This window comes from Theropithecus gelada, chromosome X (assembly GCF_003255815.1).
Source record: "Theropithecus gelada isolate Dixy chromosome X, Tgel_1.0, whole genome shotgun sequence".
Classification (NCBI taxonomy): Eukaryota; Metazoa; Chordata; class Mammalia; order Primates; family Cercopithecidae; genus Theropithecus; species Theropithecus gelada.
Genome location: NC_037689.1, coordinates 65,874,817 through 65,893,318, shown reverse-complemented (window position 1 = coordinate 65,893,318; position 18,502 = coordinate 65,874,817).

Sequence of the window (18,502 nt, the reverse complement as noted above, 5' to 3'; positions counted from 1 at the left end):
CTGAGAATCATAGTGGGGAATTGGGGAGAGATGGGGATTGCTGATGGGTAAAAAAAAAATAGTTAAAATAAATAAATAAGGACTATTCTTTGACAGCGTGACAGGGTGACTGTAGTCAACATTAATTTCATTATAAATTTTAGAATAATTAATAGTATAATTAGATTGTTTATGATATGGTTTAGCTGTGTCCCCACTCAAATTTCATCTTGAATTTTAGCTCCCATAATCCGCATGTGTTGTGGGAGAAACCAGGTTGGAGGTAATTGAATCATGGGGGTGGTTTTGTTCCATTCTCTTCTCTTGTCAGTGAATAAGTTTTACAAGATCTGACGGCTTTATAAATGGCAGTTCCCCCGCACATGCTCTCTTGCCTGCTTCTGTGTAAGCCGTGCCTTTGCTCCTCCTTCATCTTCTGCCATGATTGTGAGGCCTCCCCAGCCATGTAGAACTGTGAGTCCATTAAATCTCTTTTCCTTTATTAATTACCCAGTCTCGAGTATATCTTCTTTAGCAGCATGAGAACACATAAATACACTTTATAATACAAATGATAAATGCTTGAGGGGATAAATACCCCATTTTCCATACCATGATTATTATGCATTGCATACCTGTATCAAAACATCTCCTGCATCCCATAAATATATATACCTACTATGTACTCACAAAAATTAAAAATAAAAAACACTATAAAAAAGAATAATTAAAAGAAATAGTCTGCCAAAAATGAGAAGAAACCAGAAAAGTAATTCAGGTAATATGACAAAACAGGGTTCTATAACACCTCCCAGAAAATCACACTAGTTCCCCAGCAATGGATCCAAACCAAGATGAAATCTTTGAATTAGCAAATTAAGAATTCAAAAGGTGGATTATTAATCTACTCAAGGAGATAAAAGAGAAAGATAGAAACCAGGCCGGGCGCCGTGGCTCAAGCCTGTAATCCCAGCACTTTGGGAGGCCGAGACGGGCGGATCACGAGTTCAGGAGATCGAGACCATCCTGGCTAACACGGTGAAACCCCGTCTCTACTAAAAAATACAAAAAAAATTAGCCGGGCGAGGTGGCGGGCGCCTGTACTCCCAGCTACTCGGGAGGCTGAGGCAGGAGAATGGCGTGAACCCGGGAGGCGGAGCTTGCAGTGAGCTGTGATCCGGCCACTGCACTCCAGCCTGGGCAACAGAGCCAGACTCCGTCTCAAAAAAAAAAAAAAAAAAAAAAAAAAAAGAAAGATAGAAACCAACATAAAGAAATTATAAAGCAGTTCAGGATATGAATGAAACATTTTTAAGGAGATTGATATTTTAAAAAAAAGCCAGTCAGAACTTCTGGAAATGAAAGACCTATTCTGGGCATTACACAATGCAGTCTTAACAACAGACTAGACTAAGGTAAAAAAGGAATTTCAGATCCTGAAGACAAGGTTTTCAAACTAACCCTATCAGACAAAAATAAAAAAATAAGAATCAAAAGAAATGAACAAAATTTCCAAGAAATATAGGATTACATAACATAGCCAAACCTGAGAACCATTAGTGTTTTTGAAGGAGAAGAGAAAGAAAAAAAAAAAAAAAAAAAAAAAAAAAGAATACCTTGTTTAAGGGAATTATTGAGGAAAACTTCCCTGGACTTGCAAAAGGTTTAGATATCCAAATACGAGGGGCTCAAAGAACTCCTGGGAAATTCATTGCGAAAAGTACATCACCAAGGCATATAGTAACCAGATTACCTAAAATCAAGATGAAGAACTGAATTCTAAGAGCAGTGAGACAAAAGCATCAGGTAACCTACAAATAAAAACCTATCAGACAAACACAGACTTCTTAGCAGAAACCTTAGAAGCCAGAGGTTATTGGCCTTCTATCGTTAGCCTCTATAAACATAATAGCTACCGGCCAGAAATTTTGTATTTAGATAAACTAAGTTTCATCAATGAAGAAGAAAAAAGTCATTTCCAGACAAGCAAATCCTGAGAGAATTTGTCAATACCAGAACAATCCTGCAATAAATGCTGAAAAGACTTTTAAATTTTGAAACAAAATGTTGATATACATAGAACCTCTTGAATGCACAAAGCTCACAGAGCCTATAAATCAATAACACAATGAAGAAAATAAAGCATCTAGGTAATAGTCAATATGATAACTGTAATAGTGCCTCACATTTCAAGATATAGACTGGCAGAGTGGACAAAAGTATCTCAAAATAAGTACCTGTTGTCTCCAAGAGATTCACGTAACATGTAAAGATTCTTATAGAGTCAAAGTGAAGGAACAAAAAATGATATTCCAGGCAAATGGAAACCAAAAGTGAGAAAGAGTAGCCATTCTTATATCAGATAAAACAGACTTTAAAGCAAAAACAGTAGAAAAAGACAAGGAAAGTTATTATATAATAATAAGATGATCAATTTAACATAAAGATATTGCAATCTTAAATACATATTCACCTAATTCTGGAGTCTCCAGATTTAAAAAATAATTAGTACTAGATTTAAGAAATGAGACAACAGCAATGCAATAATAGTGGAGGACTTCAATGCTCCATTGACAGCACTAGACAGATTATTGAGGCAAAAGGTCAACAAAGAAAAAATGGACTTAAACTAAATGGGCCTAACATATTTACAGAACATTCTTCTAAGGAATTGCAGAATATACATTTTTCTCATCAGCACATGCAACATTTTCCAAGACTAATCATATGGTCAGCCACAAAACAAGACTTAATAAATTTAAGACTATCAAAATTATATAAAGTATCTCCTCAGACCACAATGGAGTAAAACTAGAAATCAACTTAAAAAAAACAAAACAAAAAAAAAAACCCACAAAAAAAACAACAAAAAAAAGCTTCCAAATTATACGAATACATGAAAATTAAAATGTCTGTTCCCGAATGGTTTTGGTGTTAACAATGAAGTCAGGACAGAAAGTAAAAGATTCTTTGAAAGGAATAATAGTGACACAAGTTATCTCCTTTGAGATACAGCAATAGTGGTGTTAAGTGGAAAGTTTACAGTGCTAAATGCCTATGCCAAAAAGCCCAACAGATAAAAAATTGACAACTTAATTTCACACCTTATAGAAAGAGAAACACGAACAAACCAAACCCAAAGCTAGCAGAATAAAAGAAATACAAAAATCAGAACAGAACTAAATAAAATCAAAACAAAATATGAAAAATCAATGAAATGAAAAGTTTGTTCTTGGAAAAGTTAAACACAATTAATAGACCATCAGCTAGATGCAACAAGAAGAGAGAAGATTCAAATAAGCTCAATTAGAAATAAAAATGGAGATGTTACAACTGACACCACAGAAATGGAAAAGGTTATTAGAGTCTACTAAGAAAACCTCTACACACACATACTAGGAAATCTAGAAGAAATGAATACATCCTTATAAGCATACAACCCTCCTAGATTGCATCAGGAAGAAATACAAATCTTGAACAGACAAATAACAAGTAGCAAGATCAAATCAATAATGAGAAAAAAATTTCAACCACAAAAAAAGCCCAAAGGCAGATGGATTCACAGCTGAACTCCACCAGATATTTAAAGAAGAATTGGTACAAATCTTACTAAAACCACTGCAAAACATTGAGGAAGATGGAATCTTCCCCAACTAATTCTATGAAGCCAGTATCACTCTGATATCAAAATCAGGAAAGGATATAATGAAAAAAGACAACTACAGACCAATATCCTAATGAACATAGAAGCAAAAATTCTCTATAAAATAGTAGCTAACTGAATCCAAAAGCACATCAAAAAAACTAATACACCTTGATCAAGTGGGTTTCATCCCAGAGATGGAGGGGTAGTTTAACATATATAAGTCAATGAATATGATACTTCACATAAACAGAATTATAAACAAAAAAACATAGGATCATCTCAATAGGTGCAGAAAGAGCATTCAATAAAATCCAGCATCTTTTTTATGATAAGTACCATCAACAAAATAGGCATAAAGGGGGCACACCTCAAAATATTAAAAGCCACATACGACAAACTCACAGCTAGCATCATATTGAATGGGGTAAAGTTAAAAGGATTCCTCTTGTGAACTGGAACAAGACAAGGATGTCCACTTTCACCATTTCTATTCAACATAGTACTGGAAGTTCTAGCCAGAGCAATCAGACAAGAGAAAGAAATAAAGGGCATCCAGATTGGAAAAGAGGGAATCAAACTATCACTGTTTGCTGATAATTGTATACCTAGAAACACATAAAAATTCCCCCCCAAAATTCCTAGATTAGATAAATGAATTCAGTAAAGTCTTAGAATACAAAATCAATGTACCCAAATCAGTAGTACTACTACACACCAACTACCAGGGTGAGAATCAAGTCAATAACTCAATCCTTGTTACAGTAGCTGCAAAAAATAAATAAATAATAACCTAGGAATATTTGTAACCAAGGAGGTGAAAGATCTCTACAAGGAGGACTACAAAACACTGCTGAAATAAATTATAGATGACACAAACAAATACAAACACATCTCATGCTTATTAATTGAAATAATCAATATCATGAAAATGACTATACTACAAAAATCAATTTATATAATTCCTATTAAAACACTGACATAGTTCATATGGAACCAAAAAAGAGCCCACATTGCCAAGACAATCCTAAGTCAAAAGAACAAAGCTGGAGGCATCACGTTACCTGACTTCAAACTATACTATGAGGCTACAGTAACCAAAACAGCATGGTACTGGTACCAAAACAGAGATATAGACCAATGGAACAGAACAGAGTCCTCAGAAATAATACCACACATCTACAACAATCTGATCTTTGACAAATCTGACAAAAATAAGAAATGGGGAAAGGATTCCCTATTTAATAAATGGTGCTGGGAAAATTGGCTAGCCATAAGTAGAAAGCTGAAACTGGATGCTTTCCTTACTCCTTACATGAAAATTAATTCAAGATGGATTAGAGACTTAAATGTTAGACCTAATACCATAAAAACCCTAGAAGAAAACATAGGTAATACCATTCAGGACATAGGCATGGGCAAGGACTTCATATCTAAAACATCAAAAGCAATGGCAACAAAAGCCAGAATTGACAAATGGGATCTAATTAAACTAAAGAGCTTCTGCACAGCAAAAGAAACTACCATTAGAGTGAACAGGCAACCTACAGAATGGGAGAAAATTTTTGCAATCTACTCATCTGACAAAGGGCTAATATCCAGAACCTACAAAGAACTCAAACAAATTTACAAGAAAAAAACAGGCCGGGCGCGGTGGCTCAAGCCTGTAATCCCAGCACTTTGGGAGGCCGAGACGGGCGGATCGCGAGGTCAAGAGATCGAGACCATCCTGGCTAACATGGTGAAACCCCGTCTCTACTAAAAAATACAAAAAAAACTAGCCGGGCGAGGTGGCGGGCGCCTGTAGTCCCAGCTACTCGGGAGGCTGAGGCAGGAGAATGGCGTGAACCCGGGAGGCGGAGCTTGCAGTGAGCTGAGATCCGGCCACTGCACTCCAGCCCAGGCGACAGAGCGAGACTCCGTCTCAAAAAAAAAAAAAAAAAAAAAAAAAAAGAAAAAAACAAACAACCCCATCAAAAAGTGGGCAAAGGATATGAACAGACATTTCTCAAAAGAAGACATGCATACAGCCAACAGACACATGAAAAAATGCTCATCATCACTGGCCATCAGACAAATGCAAATCAAAACCACGATGAGATACCATCTCACACCAGTGAGAATGGCAATCATTAAAAAGTCAGGAAACAACAGGTGCTGGAGAGGATGTGGAGAAATAGGAACACTTTTACATTGTTGGTGGGATTGTAAACTAGTTCAACCATTGTGGAAAACAGTATGGCGATTCCTCAAGGATCTAGAACTAGAAATACCATATGATCCAGCCATCCCATTACTGGGTATATACCCAAAGGATTATAAATCATGCTGCTATAAAGACACATGCACACGTATGTTTATTGCGGCACTATTCACAATGGCAAAGACTTGGAATTAACCCAAATGTCCATCAGTGACAGACTGGATTAAGAAAATGTGGCACATATACACCATGGAATACTATGCAGCCATAAGAAAGGATGAGTTCGTGTCTTTTGTAGGGACATGGATGCAGCTGGAAACTATCATTCTCAGCAAACTATTGCAAGAACAGAAAACCAAACACCGCATGTTCTCACTCATAGGTGGGAATTGAACAATGAGATCACTTGGACACAGGAAGGGGAACATCACACACTGGGGCCTATTGTGGGGAGGGGGTAGAGGGGAGCGATGGCATTGGGACTTATACTTGATGTAAATGACGAGTTGATGGGTGCTGACGAGTTGATGGGTGCAGCACACCAACATGGCACATGTATACACATGTAACAAACCTGCACGTTGTGTACGTCTACCCTAGAACTTAAAGTATAATTAAAAACAAAAAACAAAAAAACAAAAAACAAAAAAACACTGACATCATTTTTCACAGAATTAGAAAAAAATTCTCCAAATTCTAATGGATCCAAAAAAAGGCACAAATAACAAAATGAATGGTTTTCTTTTTTTTTTTTTTGAGACGGAGTCTCGCTCTGTAGCCCAGGCTGGAGTGCAGTGGCCGGATCTCAGCTCACTGCAAGCTCCACCTCCTGGGTTCACACCATTCTCCGGCCTCAGCCTCCCGAGTAGCTGGGACTACAGGCGCCCGCCACAACGCCCCGCTAATTTTTTGTATTTTTAGTAGAGACGGGGTTTCAACGTGTTAGCCAGGATGGTCTCCATCTCCTTACCTTGTGATCCGCCTGCCTAGGCCTCCCAAAGTGGTGGGTTAACAGGCGTGAGCCACGGCGCCCAGCCGATAATTTCTTTTCTTGTGCTGAAGCTCTTTAGCTCAATTAGCTCTTATTGTCAATTTTTGTTTTTGTTGCAATTGTGTTTGAGGACTTGGCAAAAAAATTATTTCCAAAGGGTGATGTCCAGAATAGTATTTCCCAGCTTTTCTCCTAGAGCTTTTACAGTTTTACGTCTTATATTTAAATCTTTAATCCATCTTGAGTTAATTTTTGTATATGTAAAACATAGGGGTCCTGTTTTATTATTTTTAATATGGCTAGCCAGCTATGTCGGTATCATTTATCAGACAGAAAGTCCTTTCTCCATTGCTTATTTTTGTTGACTTTGTTGAAGATCAGATGGTTGTTGGTGTGTAGCTTTCTTTCTGGGTTCTTAATTCTATTCCATTGGTTCTATGTATCTGTTTTTGTACCATTACTATGTTGTTTTGGTTACTGTAGCCTTATAGTATAGTTTCAAGTTGGGTAATGTGATGCATCTGACTTTGTTCTTTTTGCTTAGTGTTGCTTTGGTTCTTTGGGCTCTTTTTGGTTTTATATGAATTTTATAACAGTTTTTTTCTTCTTTTTTTTTTTTTTTTTTTTGAGACGGAGTCTCGCTCTGTCGCCCAGGCTGGAGTGCAGTGGCCGGATCTCAGCTCACTGCAAGCTCCGCCTCCCGGGTTCACGCCATTCTCCGGCCTCAGCCTCCCGAGTAGCTGGGACTACAGGCGCCCGCCACCTCGCCCGGCTAGTTTTTTGTATTTCTTAATAGAGACGGGGTTTCACCGTGTTAGCCAGGATGGTCTCGATCTCCTGACCTCGTGATCCACCCGTCTCGGCCTCCCAAAGTGCTGGGATTACAGGCTTGAGCCACCGCGCCCGGCCAACAAAATGAATCTTAAGCAAAAAAAACAAATTTGGAGGCATCACACAACCTGATTTCAAATTACACTACAAGGCTAGAGTTACCAAGCCAGCATTTTACTGGTATAAAAGTAGATGCATAGACCAATAACACACAACAGAGAACCCATAAATAAACCCAAATACGTACTACCAACTGATCTTAGATACAGCATAGAAAAACATAAAGTGGGGAAATGACACCTTATTATACAAATGGTGCTGGGAAAACTGGATAACCACATGTAGAAGAATGAAAATGGATCATTATCTCTCACTTTATAAAAAATTACCACAAGACTGATTAAATACTTAAATATAAGTCCTGAAACTATATAAATTCTAGAAGACAACTTTGGAAAAATTCTTCTAGACATCAGCCTAGGCATAGAGTTTATGATGAAGACCCCAAAAGCAAATGCAACAAAAACAAAAATGAATAAACGTTTCCTAATTTAACTAAAAAGTTTCTGCATAATAAAAGAAAAATCATCAGAGTAAACAGACAACCAACATAATAGGATAAATTATTTGCAAACTATGCATCCGAAAAAAGGACTGATATCCAGAATCTACAAAAGACTCAGACAAAAAAATCACATGAGAAGGTGGGCAAATGATATGAATAGACATTTCTCAAAAAAATACATACAAATGGGTAATGGATATAGAAAAAAAAATTGCTCACCATCACTAATCATCAGGGAAATGCAAATTAAAACCACAGTGAGATACTGCCTTACCCTAGCCAGAATGGCCATTATTAAAAAGTCAAAAAACAATAGATGTTGGAGTGGATGTGGTGAAAAGGGAATGCTTATAAACTGCTTGTGGGAATATAAATTAGTACAACCTCTATGGAAAACAATAAGGAGAGTTCTTAAAGAACAAAAAGTAGATATACCATTCAGTCCAGCAATCTCACTACTGGGTCTCTACCCAAAGGAATAGAAGTCATTACATCAAAAAGACACCTGCATGCATATGTTTATAGCAGCAAAATTCACAATTGCAGACATATAACCAACCTAAGTTCCCATTGACTGATGAGTAGATAAAGAAAATATAATATTTTATATATATACACACACACACATACATTCACCATGGAATACTATTTAGCCATTAAAAGGAATGAAATAATATCTTTTGCAGTAACTTGGATGGAACTGAAGGCTATTATCCTTAGTGAGGTAATCAGGAGTGGAAAACCAAATACTTTATGTTCTCTCTTATAAGTGGGAGGTAAGCAATGCATACCCAATGACACAGAGTGGTGTAATGAAGTTTGGAGACTCAGATATGGGGAGAAAGGAGAGGGTGAGGGATGAAAACCTCATATTGGGTACAATGTACACTACTCAGTTGATGGGTGCAGTAAAATCTCAGACGTTATCATCATACAATTCATTCATGTAACCAAAAACCACTTGTATCCCATAAGGTATTGAAATTAAAAAAAAAATCTAATATTTAAAAAGAAAGGAAATAATGAAGACGGAGACAGTATGCTGAGAAAAGATGTAATAGAAAGTTTCCACAGAACTTACATGGCAGATTATCTCATTAAACACATGTAGGACACCCTACTTTATCCCACAGTAACCCATTACAATCAAGTGTGCTGTGCACAAACATTTTTATTGTATATAACCTAAATTGCTCATAGAAGTTGTGTTCATTTATTTTTCTTTGGTCTTAACGGAGAATGTAACACTTGAAATATACGGCCACTAAAAACAATGCTGTTTTCCTTGTTGCTTTAATCATTCATATTATTGATTTATAAGCCAACAAAGCTATTTCCTTGCTAAAGGCATCAAATATGCTTCCTTTATGCAATGTGATACAGATAATTAGTGCATCCCATTATTATAGGAAGAAAAATTGACTCCAAATATTTCTAACACTTTTAATTATTGTTATAGATGAGCCTTCCTGATTGTTATTTACATCCTCTAATGTAAGGACACCTACTATCAAAATGTTGGGCTAAATTGCATTTGGTTTGCAGTGCTCAATGGTGTTCATGTAAGTGCTGAAGTTAAAAACCACATGCTGTAAATGAAAACTTATTTTTTTCAAAAACAGAATAAAGCTTTAAAAGAAAGCTTCAATTGCAAAGGCACTTTCATTGACAAAGAATACTAATTATTCTACCAGAAATATAGGTAGAATAATACTTATTTTGTGGTTTCAGACTTCAGCACCACAACCTCATGGTTACATACGATACATGATACATGATGATCAAGAACATAACATTTTCTGTTAAAAAATGTATTCATTGCCAACACATTTATACAGAACACTGGTACATATTTTATGTTTTTTGATGTTTTAGCAGTGTGCACTGTGTCTTGTAGCAAATGAGATAATCTCAAAGTGCCTCTAACAGAAATATCACATCATGTGAACTACATAAAATGGTAATACAATTGCACTGACTAGGTTAGTTAAAACATGATTTTAAAACATCCTGACAAAACTCCTGTATAAAAAATTCCAAATTACAAAAAATATAAATAAGATTAAAATTACAAATAACATAATATAAAATTACAAATAATATAATATGATATGATAAATAATATAAACAAATGTAAATGAGTTGGGCTTTAATTTTCCCAACCCTTTAAGTAAGTATCTTGTTTCCAATGTGTGTAAATATGGAAAGGTGAGGAGAAGTAACTTTCTACTGGAGAAACCTGGCATACGCTATCTCAGGCAGGTGATTAAGATCAACATAAAGAGTGGTAAGTTACATTGATGATATGTATGCTTGATAAAATGTGACAAAAGTGGCACTTTACCTCTGTGGTCTTCCTTCCCACAACTCATAACTTCAGTCTAACCACGGCAAAAAAAAAAATACATACATATATATATATATATCTCAGACAAACTCAAATTGAGGATTGTTCTACAAAATATCTAAGCAGGTATTTTCAAAATTGTTAAAATTATTACAAATAAGTCTGAGAATCTGTCATAGCACAGAGGAGCCTAAGGATATGTAAGAAATAAATGTAACATAACATTCTGGATAAGGTGCTAGAACCGAAAATAAATATTAAGGAAAAACTGAGAAAATCTGAAGAACGCTTGTATTTTAGTTAATAAAAACATCATTTTTTATTAACTGACATTCTTAGTAATAAAGAGGTTCATATTGGCTCATTAAGTGTGACAAACCAACATCATTTAACATGTTGACAATAGAGGAAGCCTGTTGTGGGATATCTGGGAATTCTCTGTGCTATCTTCACAACATTTTTTTGTAAAATACAATCTATTTTAAAATTAAAACGAATGTTTGATATTTTAAAAATACCCTGTCATCTTTGATATCTGAGAAAGATCTATTACTTCTTAGAAACTATAAGAATGTCTTGTTCTTTGTTTCACAGAGAGCATAAAAATGTAGGCCAATTTATACCAAGAAGCTAGAACAAAATTAATTGGGATTCAGAATACATTAAACAGTCAGGTATATAAGTTAAAGTTGAGCAGAAGTGGGAAGTCTAACCTCAAGGTTAAATGTTTAGTGAGACATTAATGCAAACACAGAAATGGTGAAGTGGATTGGGCTGAAGCATTAAAATATCAAAAAGTAGAATGAATAACTATGATGGTGAATGCCTGGCAGAACAATCTGTTTTGAAAGTTGGTTGGTGCTTCCAGCCTTAGTAATGAAGTATTCTAATACCCCATACCAATATTCTCTGAGATCATGTAAGTCAAATAGCTAAGGGCAAATCCATATATTTAAGTCATTTTGTGGAAGAACAGGTTCAATTTATTTTTGAGGAAGAACCCTAAGATAGGGTAAGGCCAGATGAGAATAACAAGGAATCAAATATAGTAACAGACTAAACTGATTGGTCTGGCATCTTGAGCTAAAACTACATCAACAAAATACCAGGAAACTACATTTGACACACAATCTGGCTGTTTCACTTCCCAAAATAATAATCATAGCTTTTCATTGTATTCAACAGTATTGTCAATTAAGTATATATACTGTGTATATACTGCATAGTTTATATATAAATGCACATATAAATAAAAACCCAATAACTTTCTCGTATATGTGTGTGTGTATTATATACACATATACATGTACATATACATATATACATGTGTATATATATACTCACACACACACACATATATATCACATACACACACACACACACGTAGATACATAAAATGAATAGAGAGAGAATTTCCAAAATGGTAGAATAAGGAGCCATGAAAATCTGCTTCACCATAAGAACATTGAGGGCATTGGGGAAAAGTTCTCAATATAAACTTTTTTAGAATAATTTAAATTAAGGATGTACAAAAATATAAGAAATATTTATTCAAAAATGACTAAATCTTGATAAGAAGAGAGTGCTTTGCAGCATTTGAGGTACCCTTGTCCCATCTGCCCCTTCCCAGCTCCATGGTAGAGTTAAGTATCAACAGGCCTATTATCAAGGTATTAGAATACTTCATTACTAAGGCTGGAAACACCAACCAACTTTCAAAACATTATTATCAAAATAACCATAAAAACATGTAGCGTAATGGCCACTGGAGGAGACTAATTGGGTCTAAAGTATCCCCAAAGCTTCATACCTAAATTTTTATGAATTGACCTTTCTGTCAGTGGTCTGGAATCCCACACTTGTAGAACCTGTCTTTACATTACCCGAATGAAAGCTTGCTCACTGGTAACAGTCTTTTTCCTGTGTCATTTGTCAAAAAAAAAAAAAAAAAAAAAAATTAGTATCAATAATTTAACATTGAGAACACAGGTGGCAATAGCAATTTGAGCAAACAAGTAGCTGATGAAAAAATCTTAATGGGAAGTCTGATCAGATGTCCACTGAGGGCTTAGAGAAGATCTGGCATATTACTGAATAGCTAGTATGCAATGCATACGCTCAGGATTGTGCTCATGCCCAGGAAAGATCTGAGAAGGTCCTAATCTCTCCTCTCTCAGGGACCTTATGGTTCTGTGCAAGCAGAAAGTAATGGCAAATGCATTTTACCAAGGATTGTAAAATGGTGTCAATTTAATAAAAGCCTAGGCAGCTCCGAAGTTTGTAAGAAAAAAGTGACATTCTTTTCAAGTTACTTGCTTTTTTGTGTTGCATAACCTCATTCACATTTTAGTTATTTCTCATATTCTTCATAGATTAATGTCTGGTTGTTGTGTACATGTGTGTATATGTCTGATGAATATGAAATTATCATTTATTATTAGTCAATTACCATAAGCAACTACTTTAATTAATTCTCACTGCTTATAAAATGCCACATTGATTATTGGCTATCTGTGTCCAATTGGTCATTGTTGAATCGGCTAAATTAATCTGTGACTACACAGGGGAAAATTATGGTAATTGGAAGAACTATTATATGTGTTTTATGTTTTACATGAGAGATATTATTTATCAAGCACTTCTTATATTCCAAGCACAATTCTAAGTACTTTACATGCACAATATCTTTAAATGTTCAAATGTGGAGACTTATGTAATTTTCCAGGTAATACTTGCTAAAAGGGCAAGACCTTAAGAGATAGCCAGTGGAGTCAGTGAGAGCTGAGCAGTTTGAAAGAGTCAGTGCAATAACTCTGGAAGCAGATAATATTCTGTGGTGGGCAATTAGCTGAGGCAGTGAGAGAATAGGTGAATGAGGCAGGAAAGGAGTGATTTTATATATATATATATATATACACACACACGTATATATGTATATATACACACACATATATACATATATATATATCTGCTTCCAGACTTCCAGAGTTTATGCATATATATGCACATAGCTTTTTAGTTAGAAGTAACAGAAATACATGAGCACTAACTTAAACATAAGGAGAAATTAATTATACTTCATCTTGTGGAATCAAGTAATAGGCATATAACTTGGCCTCAGGAACATTCTGAAACCAGGACTAGATGTTCTCGCTACTCATTTACTTTATTCCTTTCTCTTGTCAGGTTAGATGTTTTCTTATTTTTAGTCACTGTTGGTGATCATGATGAATGTAGATAGTCATTCTTTATCTGTATAGGAATATGATTTTTACTTGCCCCCTCAAATTCAGTACAATTTCAAGTATGAATTAAAGTAGAATATGCTGTGATACAAGATGTGTAGAGTTGCTCCTGTCCATTACTTCTAGCCCCGTCTTTGCTCCATCGCATTGAAATCATATAACCACACCAGCATTACTTCTTCTGTTAACAACCACGTTTACAATAATCAGAGTAAACAGAGTCGTTTACAGAGAATGTTTTAGTGAAAATTTTGAACTTAAGTAGTCTGAGGAGAAAAAATGGTAATACTGATGGCTTTGATCCTGTGTAATCACGATGGAATCAGGGGTCACGTCCAGAGGCATTTTGTGGCCATGCCACGGTCACTCTTAAGAAGAAAAAACAGAGTTCCTATTTTTGCCACCTAATTCTCAGTTTTGTGTGCTTCTCAAACACATAAGAGACAGCTATTTTATAAGTTCACAGTCATTCTGTGAAAAACAAAGAGGAATGGGAAATGACAAATGCTTATTTTCTTGATTCTGGCCTTTTCAAAGTTTAATGGCAAGGACACATTCATTCGACAATTAACTGTAGTCCAATTTATTTTATATGATATTTTTCAATTTTTTTTGCAGTGAATATGCACAAGGTAAAATTTATTATTTTAATCATTTTGAAGTGTATAATGTAATGATGTTAATCACATTCACATTGTTGTACAACCATTACCACCAGAAATTTTTTTTGTGTTCTAACACTAAAGCTCTCTACCCTTTAAACAGTAACTCTTTTCTCTCTGCTCCCAGAAGCTCCTGGCAACGACCGTTCTACTGTCTGTCTCTATGAATTTGGAGGCTCTGTGCACCTCATAAATGTGGAAACATACAGTATTTGTTTTTTGTTGTTGTTGTTGCTGTGACTGGCTTATTTCATTTAGCAGAAAGTCTTCAAGGTTCTAGTTTGTGTCAGAATGCCATTCCTCTTTAATGGCAATTTTCTGTATGGTTCTTTTTTGTAATTTCTATTTGTCGATATTCTTATTTTGTTCATATATTGTTGTCCTAACTTCTTTTAGTTCATTGTATTTTCCCTTAGCTCTTTGCACACATTTAAGATGGGTATTCTAACAGTTTATGTAGTCAGTTTGGTACACATGGGCATAAATGTGGGGAAAATACATACTGAGGGGAACTAGAGGGGAGAGAGAGAGGGCGGGGATCGAGGGATAAAAACCTCTCCACTGGGTACTATGCTCACTACCTGTAACAAGATCATTCATACCCCGAGCCTCAGCGTCATGCAATATTCCATGTAACAAACCTGCATATACGTACGACCTGAATCTAAAACAAAAGTTGAAATTATTTCTTTAAAAATTCTGATGGCTGTGTTTCTTGGTGAGTTTCTGTAGATGTTCTCTGTTCTTTTTAATGGGCCGTGTTCTTCTGTTTCTTTGAATATCTTGTGCTATTTTTGTTGAAAATTAGTGGATTAAAAAACAACTTCTCCCAATCTTTGCAGACTGGTTGTGAAACTTTTGCTAATTAAGAAGGTGAGTTCTGAGTCTTGGAACCAGCCTGCAGTGAAAGCTTAAAGTCTCCTGTGGTCTTTTCTGGGTATGTGTCTTACCTGGGCTCATATGTGTACTATTTTTTATTCCTCCCATAGAAATTGCTGTCTTTAAGTGTCTTAAATTCCCAAGGAGTCTCACCCCAGTTTTTTCTAGGGAACTTGCATACTCTATTGTACTCTTCTACCCATCAATTCTTGCCACAGGGGTCTACAGCACTGCCGCAGCTTTTACATTCTTCAGTGTCCACTATTGCCTTCTATGGCTTTCAGTGGTATGAGATCCCAGCTATGGTCCTTTTTCTTTATGAGCTCTGAGACAGAAATCAGTCTCTCAGGCAACCCAAAGCCAGGTTAGAATGATGCAAATAAGTTTTTCTCTGCTCCTTCAGGCCCCTGAGAGGAAACCAGGGATTTGGCAACTTCCGCCTGATGGCACCACACTGTACCAAAGAGTGCGTAGGGCAAGCATGGAGAAAAATGTCATGATATTTCCTATCATTGAAATGTGACTTCTTGATTACGCATTTGCTTGGCAAGTTTCCTAGTGCACCATTTTGCTGGTATCACATCTCTATTTACATAATTTTAATCATCACAAAATATAAAGAAAACTCAAAGAAGTGAGAGAGACAACATGAATATCTTTTTCAAAGCATTTGTTATGGAGGAAAAGTAAAATACATATATTTGATATCTTTATTATGATTTTATTTTTACTTCAAAACTACCAATTTACTTAACTTTGGAAAAGTTCTCATCAGTTTATCAAGCTGAAATATTTATGCTATGGGGACAACAGAAAAATCAATATATATCTTTGGTATTTGCCCTTACATGTGTTTCACTGTGCTTTGATGGACCATTAGAGCGTGAACCTTAAATCATCAAAGTGATAGCAAGCCAACATTAAAATAAAATTCAGGGAAAGCATTTTAATTGGAAGATAATCCTTTACCTTCTGAGCTGGTGATTTCTTTCAGGGGAAAAGTGGATATAACCATTACATTCTGAAAGAGATAAGTTTTAAAAAGTCTCTATATTTAAACCAAAAGAAGAGGTATGTAAAAAGAAACTATTGTATCATGATGTTTGGGGAGACCTTCAAAAGACTCTTCTAGGGTCACTTTTGGACTTAAGCACTTTTATCTCATTTATTTTAACTTGCACATGCATCTAGCAGTAGAAGAAATTAAAATAATTTGAATCTAAATTGTATTAAATGTATATTTGTTTAACATGTTATTCAAATTTTAACCATTTAAAATATGAATGCACAAATGCTTAGAAAAAATGAGCTCAAAATTAATAGTTGTTCCATTTTACTTGCTTCCAGATGTTTAATAATACAAAACTTGTTTAACAATAGTAAACAATAACAATAGTAAAATCATTTAAATATTATGCAATATGCCATGAAATGCATTAAAGGAAAGAGTACTTAAAAAGTAAATGAGATCAGAATGAAGCAATAATTCAGCTAAAAAATTCATTAAAGAGAGTATAGAGAGAAAACCTAGCCTACAAACCAGCTTCCTTGTTTCCTTTTTATTTTTAAACTAATGTGGCTTATGATGTTAACTTTGAAATGACCCCCTGTGAAAACTGTGATCATAATGATGTTTAATTACATTTAAATTAATCATAAAATAGTTGATTTTAAGATAATTATCTTATGCTTCTGAAATTAGCATGCCAAAATTGTAATTGCAGCCTGCTACTTGTATAATATTTTTGTAATAGAAAGATATTTGCTACAACCATACAGACATATATTAGTAAAATTATAAATGAGCTCATAGAATATAGAGAAGGGAAGGTGAGATTGCTTTTAATCAACCTCTGCCTCCAAATTACTAGCTACATTTTTCTGTATTCATCAGATAAATACTACACTTGGCTATACTTGTCTTAAAGTTATTTAAGTGTCTTCAGATATTTACTCTATATGTTGTAAGTATCCGTAAGGAGACTGATGGGTTGATGCTGCTTTAATTCTTATTCTATCTCTTAACTCTTACTCTATTTCTCTGCATTCATCAGTGAAATATCATTTTATTCACAGCAAGAAGTCTGACAAAATGAAGCAGCTCTACTACCTTTAGATCTAAACTGTAGGATAAGAAAAATAATTAAAGAACTAAATTCCTCTTGTTCAGGTACATAAGGGAAACCTTCCACCAAAGGGACAAAAAAATAGAGCAAAAGGTTTATGGAAGATTCCTACTATGGCTGAGTGAAATGAACAGAACTTAATAGCTAAAAGAATAATAGCTACCCTTTATCGAAAGGTCACTACGATTGCTCTGCTAGACGTTTTACATAAATTATGTAAGGCCAGCTCCTGGCTAAAAAACTATGTATAATTTTTCAGGCCCAACCATATGCAATTAATTACAGAGGCTTTGCCTGGCAGGCATCATGAGATAAGCTGCCTCCCAACACAAGACTTAGTGTGCAGCCAATGCATTGAGTCCCTGAAGGCAGCTGTAGTTAAGGACTCAGGTTCCTTTGGGTGGCTATGCTCTTATGACTGCATTCATTTCTATCCCAGGGATCTCCATGAAGAGGTTTCTTCATCTGGGCCTTTGGCCAAGGCATTCCTCAGGTGCCTCTGTGAAGACCTCTTTAGGGGCCAGGGAATAGGGGCGGTGGAGAGGAAATTTGAAAACACTTTCTCTCCACTCTTACGCAGTACTCAATACTTTTCCATTTCTAGCTCTTTACCCTCTCACTACCTCAGGTTTTGATTCCATAAAAGGAAAGACAGGAACCTTTGGTTCGAGGTTCCTTGGCAGTGAGATCATTCTCCATATCTGTGCTGATTCACCTCACACTAGATCAGTGCAATTCTATGGGGAACAATGGGACAGTGGGGGACTAGGTACTTTCTATGGTTTAGTCTTTCTGCTTACACTCATTTCATTAAGTAATTAAAAGCTTGATTTTTAATTACATTTTTACTTGTCTCTTAATCTGCTGCCTCAGCACTTGGCAGCTCAGCTCAGCTCCTAACGTATAAACTTCTGAAAAACTCAATGAGTTATATGTTATTATTATATTAATTTATATATAGGGAATACTGGGGCTCAGAAAGGTTTACATAATTTATGACCATATAGGTAATAAGTAGTAGAATCAATAGA